The sequence below is a fragment of the Lycium ferocissimum genome, chromosome 4 (assembly GCF_029784015.1).
Source record: "Lycium ferocissimum isolate CSIRO_LF1 chromosome 4, AGI_CSIRO_Lferr_CH_V1, whole genome shotgun sequence".
Classification (NCBI taxonomy): Eukaryota; Viridiplantae; Streptophyta; class Magnoliopsida; order Solanales; family Solanaceae; genus Lycium; species Lycium ferocissimum.
Genome location: NC_081345.1, coordinates 73,375,993 through 73,384,351, shown reverse-complemented (window position 1 = coordinate 73,384,351; position 8,359 = coordinate 73,375,993).

Here is an 8,359-nt window from a genome sequence, read left to right as displayed (position 1 = left end):
CACATATTTTAGACATGTGGATGCTTACATGGCAAAGATGCTAGCATTTGTGGGAAAATTCTAGAGCCATGAAGAGTTTTCTTGGAGAGACTCTTTTTCGAGATTCTTATAAAATATTTAGGAAGACTTTCTTGAGAAGCCTTAGAATATTCTAGGCATGTAGAGAATTCTAGAGAGGGGACCTACTTGTAAATATAGAGGGACTTGTGTAACAATTATTATTTATCCATTAGCCCCTAGGTGAGTAGTATAAATAGAGGGGCATACATTTGTAAAAATCCATCAAACAAAATCAATCAAGTCTTCTATAATAAAAAGCTTCCTTCTAGCAAATTTCTCTTGTCTTTCTCAATTACTATTCCCTTAGCGATCTTGAGTGTAGTAAACTAGGCTGACTTGGCATAGCAACATCGTGAGCAAGTTGTGCAAGAACGTGAGCGAGTTGTCAAGTGCCGCACGTGCGCTTAGTTGAAGACTAAGGACGTGACACTGAGTAGTGCTATTTGGACAAGGATTTAAGATTAGTCCAAAGGTTAGTACATGAGCACAAATTGTATTACACCTCATACTTTCAGAGCATGAGCATGCCATGTACTTTACCGTATTAATGGAGTATCAGAGACGTCCCATGAAGTTTTGGAAGGTACAAGCCACGGGAAGTACGTAACAATGAAGTAAAGGATGAATTACGATCTCGTAAGTCGTAACCGAGAAGGAAAACCTTGGAACCAATGGACATGACTTTTATCAAGTATGATTAATGATAAATATCATGTATGGAGAGTTTTGGAAGATTCCGGGACCAAGCAAATCGAAAAAAATAAATTTGTCAAAATTTGGAAAAAGTTGGCAGAATTTGGGGTCAACTTTGGAGGGGTATATCTCCGGGTATATCAGGAGTTTTGAGGTGTTTCAAGAGCCTAAAATGAAGTTCGTCAAGTTTAGTTTCCAACGCAACAAACTTTTCATTAATACGACATCGGAGTAGGGAGTTATGGGCATTTTAAAATGAACTCCCAGAAGCCGTGAATCTACGCGGAAATTCTTGAAACCTCTTAAAAGGTCCATTAAATTCGGCCCACTAGCCCCACCCGAATTGGGCTGCTATATATATCCCTTTAAGTCATCTAAGTCACCTAATTTCTCACCATTTCTTATCTCCACCCTTCTCTAGAGCCTTCCACACTTATCTCCCCATTATAAGAGAGTTATTGAGGATTCTTGAAGGTTCTACAACATTCCACAACCTTCCATACCATTGAAAGAAAAGATCAAACATCAAAACCTTAAGATAATCTATGGAAGATGATTATTCTTGTTTCTCTTCAATGTTGTGATGAACTTGAGCTTGAGAGAAGTTGAGTGAGGTGAAATTCTTCCATTATCACGTATGTTCCCCATCTTATCTATATGATGGAGTTGGTTTAAAGGTTTAATAACTCTTGAAAAGGAAAAGAATCAAAGTGGAGAAGTCACAAAGTATTGAATTGAAGATGATGACTATGGGATGAATTTAAAAGGAGATTTTGGATTAATTTGAGATTAAATTGAATACAATTCTTTGATTATGGTGTTGTGGATATTGTTATGGTTGGTTGAGAAATTGGGGAAAACATCGTGTGGGATGTTTTATGGAGTATGTTGGTGTTGATGATGATGTTGTTGATTTTAGTATTGCTATTGTTGTTGTTTTGTTGGTATTGTGATTTCGGGCTAGGGATATAAACTAGGGAGATGCTGCTCGAATCTCGACAGATTTTAAAAGGAAATAATTTGATGGCTTAAGACAAGCATATGACGATAACCCTAATAATAGTATAAATTTTCTTGAATGTAGATTTACGAGATTGTAATGGATAAGCGTTAAGTAGTGGGAAACTGAAAAGGTATGTTAAGGCTAGTACCTTTCTTCCTAAAGGCATGATTCTTTTCTTGTGAATCCATACATGTTTTCCATAATATCCTTATTCCCCAAAAGCTAGAAGTTCATGATTCTCAAGTTCTTATATTGCTAAAGATAGATGTTTCCTATGATGATAATGATGATGGTGATGATGATCCTATTTCTAGAGATTCCAAAGCTTATGGATTTGATGCTATTATGAGATTATTGAGCTTATTTCATGATTTTCTCGATTTTATTCATTATTGTTGATCTCGCCTTATAATAATTATTCCTTCAAGGTGAGATATAGCGATGGTGATTGTTCCATAATATAAATCGGAGGTTACCGACCTTCGTCACTCTGATAGAGTTATAGCTTTTATTTTGGCTCTCATGCATGCTTTACGTGTATATATATGTATGATTACACCGGGCCTAGTTGGCCGGGCAGACACCACTACGGTGGGCGGCTTGTGGATAATAATAATAATAACACCGTGCCTATATGGCACGGGCAGTCACCACTAGTGGGCGGCGTGAGATGGATTACACCGGACGCGGGAGGCCCGGATGCGGGCTAATGATGATAACACCGTGCCTATATGGCCGGGCAGCATAACACCGTACCTATATGGTCGGGCAATTTACTTATATATATATATATATATATATATATATATATATATAATGTTGATTTAAAAAGTTAAAGTTGGCATGCATGGTATCCGCCTAAAAAGGTAAACGTATATCTCGTTATCTCTTTATCTCACGCTTCTTTATTCTTGTTTATGTTGTTATTCATGCCTTACATACTCAGTACACTATTCGTACTGACGTCCCTTCTTGTGGACGATGCACTCATGCTCGCAGGCAGGCAGGGAGACGGATCAGATCCGTAGGTGCTTTATCAGCGGATTCCCAGGAGCACTCCACTTACTTCGGAGCTGCAATGTATTGGTATTGGTCTTCATGGTCACTTGTATTCTATGTAGAGACTCGTAGATATGTGTGTACAGTTAGACGTTTCATAACCCTACCAGTTCATATTGTTGTATAATATTTTAGTAGTCTTGTCAGGCTGGTGATGATGGACATAATTGTTGAAGATTTTATAGAGATGTGTGCATGTGGTGATATATATCCTTACAAATTATGATATCCATGAGCTATGTTTATGGTCCACCCAGAAATGATTATGAGATGTATGTTCAGAGGTGCTCGGTGGGTTAGCTCCGAGTGCCCGTCATGGCCCTCTAGTTGGGTCATGACAAAAGTGGTATTAGAGCAGTTTGTCCTAGGGTGTTTCTACGAGCTGTGTCCAGTAGAGTCTTGTTTATGGGTGTGAAGCACGCCACACTTATAAACAAGAGGCTGCAGCGCATTTAGGAGTGATTGACCTTTCTTTCTTATCTTAGATCTTGTCGTAGAGCTAAATTATAGGATGTGATGCCCCTGATTCTAATCCTAAATGTTTTGATTGTGGATGAGCAGTTGATTATGCTGCTATGAAGTAATTGATGAGAATTGAAGTTGATACTTCGAAAGGTATGTTTCCTGCCTTATTGATATTGACAGAAATCGATATAAGAACTCGAGCTAGATGTTACGAGTATTTGTGATCGCCCTGTGAGGCATTGGATGTGTTTTCGGGGCTTGGTGCAGGAATGAGGCTGTAAGAAGTATAGAGGAAACTCTGCTGAAATTTTTACAAATTGAATTGTTTGAATGTCTTTGCTATAGAGAAAGAATGAAGGGAAAATGTGACAATCGGATATTTGGTAAGTCATGATTGAATGAACCATTATGAGACGCTTTCAAAGAGAAGTAGAATGATTTTAATTTAAGGGAAGAACCCTGGAGGGGGAAAATGATTAGTAATTAAAGGAGTTAGAATGAGTTGCATTCGAGATTTCGGAGAATTGAGACTCATTTAAGATATAAGGAAAGTTGACACTAAGAATTCAAATGCAGTATTACGATTTATAGATTGGTGAGTAAGAGATAACGAAAAGATATTGATATGGGTAAGGAAGTTAACGAGTAGGGAGAAAGTTTTACTCTAGAGGTTTATATATATACATAAGATCAAGACGGGTTGATAACAGGCACACAGACTTGTTTTATCGGACTTTCCTATATGATGGGAGTTTACATTAGGATTCAGAAGTCACCAGTCATCCAACTTCAATGGGATTCTGAGTATTTGATAGTTGGTTCTATTCTGAGAATTATTATGGCCGAGTTACTTCGGGTATTAATGACGATCTTGAACTCAAGAATGAGAAATGGTTAGGTAAGTTGGATTGCAATTATGATTGTCTTCTGGATTGCTTATATAACTTCTAAATGTGATGTTGCTAGGCCGACGAAGGAAGTAGAGATTGTATCAACCTTAGGAATATGTGGTGTATTTCTAGCTAATCCTTATAAGAAGGCTTTACCTCAAATTTTTTTCGGACGGGTGTTTTAAAGGTTATTGACGATAGAGAAATTAGGTGCGATGTCGGTTTATATTTAAGAAGAGAAGAGAGTAGGTGTACAAGTGAAGATAAAATATCACAAGGATCGATTCGGTTGCTACCAGAAAGTAAAGGATGCGAGGTTGATTATCTTAGAAAAAGAGAAAGGGTACAAGTACGAGTAAAGATTTTTAAGTAAAGTTATATTGCCAGGATTTACAGTTAGAACGTAGAAAGATATGCTAGGAAGGCCTACAGATTTAGACATACGAAAAAAATATGAGAAACCAGAATAGCCGAGGAAAATTAGGAGCATATGAGTTTTACAATTAGAATTTCGAAATGGTCGCGAGGTATGAGTCTAGCTAGCTGGGCAAAAAGAGAGGGGAGATGTATTAAAGCCACAAATTCAGGACAAAATCAAATAGCAATGGGATATCTTGCAAGAAAAGGTGTTGAAAAGCAATAAAAACATAGGTCACGAGTGGCTACATCGAGTATTATGTACACCCTTATGATTGATGTTACGACATGTTAAAGGTATTAATTGTGTTGTATGTCAAAAGTGAGGTAGCAAGCGCTACAGAGAGAATCAGGATTGGGTTTTCTCGAGAATTAAAGTCAGATAGCGGTGCGCGACCAACTATGTAAGCACGAGCATTAGGAAAAAGAAGGTTATGATATTATGAATGGGAGAGAAACTTGGACAAGGAAAATGTATAACCAATGAGGATCAGGTAATATATATTTGAGGAAAAGGTAGGACGAAAGCAGGAAAGCAGACGATAGGATCAAATTTAAATAAATCAATGGGAGATAGAGTAATGTTGTACGTGACAAGGGATGAACGTGAGGACTCTGGAACCAACTTATGCGTCTTCATAACCAGAACCAAGAAGCTTGTAAATAATGGACAAAGGTGCATCCTTGAGAAGAAATAAACAGATCTTTATCAAAGACGGTTAACAGTCAAAGGTTACGGGTATATGAGAACATCCTTAAAAAGGGGGGAAGAACAAATTCAGTTCTAAGATGAGCTACAATATTCCCAAGCTCGAAAGAGGGAATTGTACTGGCTTAAAGGAGCCAAAATTCGAGATGAACCAATATATCAAGAATGTGCTAAATAAAAGTGAGATGGATTAAATGCAGGTATATCAGGAGACAAATATGGAAGGAGAATAAGTTTTGCCAATGCGATACGTTGTATTCTGGACTATGACTCGAATCACTCGCACCGAAGAAATTTTAGGTACATCTAGATATGCAGTAAAGTACTCCAACGGGTAGCAGAAGGAGTGATGAAGGCCGCATGTGACTAGGGATAAGTATAAGGGACAATCAGGATTACTAAAAAGAACTTGTAGCACTAGAAGAGATGAAAGCCTTAAAAGAGGAATATTTATAGAAAAGTTCAATAATCTTCAAAGGAAAGGAAGATAGTGTGCCTATGGATAGCAAGATAGCAGTACTGCCTGAGATTAGGGAGTACCTTGTAAGTCGTGAAATTTCAAGCCGCTGGTTATATCAATTGTAAGAGTGTATGACATTGAACCATATAAACAATCGTTATGATGAAATGGCTAACAAAATGGTGCAAGTACTACGATAAGGAGCCGAAGAAGAATGGAGGTTAGTTTAAGTCTCAATTGGTCATTGGTATAAGAGAGCCAAGGACTTAAGGAGGGAAGCATACTTGTATCTAAAGGAAATTATGATTAAGTAAGATTTTGTCTTAGTTTCATGTTCATGAGTTTATTTTGTAATTATGTTAAAACTGAGGAGAGGAAATTGGAAGAAAGGTTCAAATATGAATATGATAATATTGTAAAGAATTAAGGAGTCCGACCAAGGAATTAAAAGGAGATGATATGGTATGTATATAAGGTCGACTAGTACAAAAAGGGATAATCTAAATAGCACCAAAGAAGCAAGCAAGGAAAGGTGCCACATCCGAATAAGAGAATTTGTCTACTAGTAGAGAAATAAGGAGCAAGGCAAAAGAGTACAACAATTAAGAGTGCTCACAGACCGGCAGGGAACCGTAGAAATTATGAGTTAAGACCATCTTAATGGCAACAGTCCCAGGACGGTAGCTAGATATCAGTCGACCACTTGGTACATATATAAGAACAAGAGGATATGGAACTAATGAATGAGTTCGACAAGGAATTGGGAGAATATGAAAGAAGACTAATGAGCCTATAGTATAAGAACATGGAGATCAGGAACTAAAGGCGGACAACCATTTCAAGAAATTAATGATAGCAACGTAAGTTTGCAAGCTACAACATTCGAGGACGACTGTTTCTAAGGGGGGAAGGATGTTACACCTTGCACTTTCAGAGCATGAGCATGCCATGTACTTCACCGTATTAATGGAGTATCGGAGACGTCTCATGAGGTTTTGGAGGTACAAGCCATGGGAAGTACGTAACAATGAAGTAAAGGATGAATTATGATCGCGTAAGTCGTAAGTCGTAGCCGATACACACTCGATATCGGCAGCAGAAATCCTCGATTATTTGAGGAATGGGGAGCTTGAAAACTATGGTAAAGGGATAGGTGTAAGTCATGGAAAAACCCTCCGAGTGGTTGTTCATCCTGGCATTAGGATCGACAGCAACAATGGCAACGTCAAGAGTGAAGTTACAACCAGTACGAACTTTGGGGATAGTCTTAGCTGCGACAAACGACTCAACCCCTTCAACAGATTGGTGGTGGCTAACAGTGCAAAAATCATCATAGTATTTGAAACCCACGGGTAGGATGTCTGCAACATGGGATTGTAGATCAATTTCTTGATTGGTGGCAGAAAGTGGAGCCTTCTCAGAACGATGTCCAGGAGATGGAGTATCATTATGAGAAGAACGGTTGGGCGATGAAGAATGAGTTGACATTGTTAGAATTTTGTGGAGAAGAAAGAGTTGTAAAAGCGAAAGTCTTATTCGTCTAAAAGGAAAGGAAAATTTGGTTGAGTTTGGGATTAATTTCTTGCCTTATTTATAATTTGAATAGGGGAGATGAAGCATTTGGTATTCAAAAGGTCACAACTTCCAAAAAGGTTGCAACTTTATGTCAATCACTTTGATTGAAGAGTCGCCGGCGTTTCCCAGTAGTTGCATTGATTGCAAATTCGACGGTACGCTTTTTCGAATGAATCAATGGGGTGATTCGTTTTCCCACCATTAAATGGTAGCAAAACCATAATGATTTCAAATCCACTCCCCGGTATTCATTCATCTTACAGGAGAGTGGGGGGACTATCTGTATACATGGAAAAATACAGCTTGACAAGTGTCGAAACAATATTGGGACACGTGGCGGAGGAAGATGAAACGCTTCTAGTTGTAGTATTCAATACGAGCAAAAAAGCCCCGATTATACCCAGAGTCAAGTTACAAGGAAAAATCACACTGGGTAATTAATAGCGGAATAGCGTTACACGACCGGACCGAATCTGAAGCAGAAGTTACGATTTAGTATTAAGGGCAATATTAATTGCTCATTATTATTCATTATTAGGATTTAATTACTGGTTAAAGGGTCCATATAATTGTGTTATAAAAGGAGCTTAACAACCCAAAAAGGAGGATCATCGAATACAACATACTATACTTTATTCTTACAAGCTTTTGCTATTTAAATTGACTCTCTTAAGTTGTTCTTTTGCTTCAAATATTGTCAAGTCGTGATACGTCTCACTTGGATAAATCTCATCAAGGGATTTACTCCGAGAAATAATCAAGCCCAGGCTTAATCATTTCATTATTATTTATTTCAATTATTTTATCTGCTTAATATCACGTTCATTTCTGTTAATTATTTATTTCATGTCTGATAATAAAACAAATCATGTATCCTTTAAACACCTGAATAAAATTAACTGTTCCCTTTATTTTTACGCTAAACACTGTCACGACCCAATCTAGAGGGCCATGACGAGCACTCGGGCCCTACCTGCCGACCACCCCTAACATACCTTCCCACTTTAATCATAAAAAAGATAGGAATC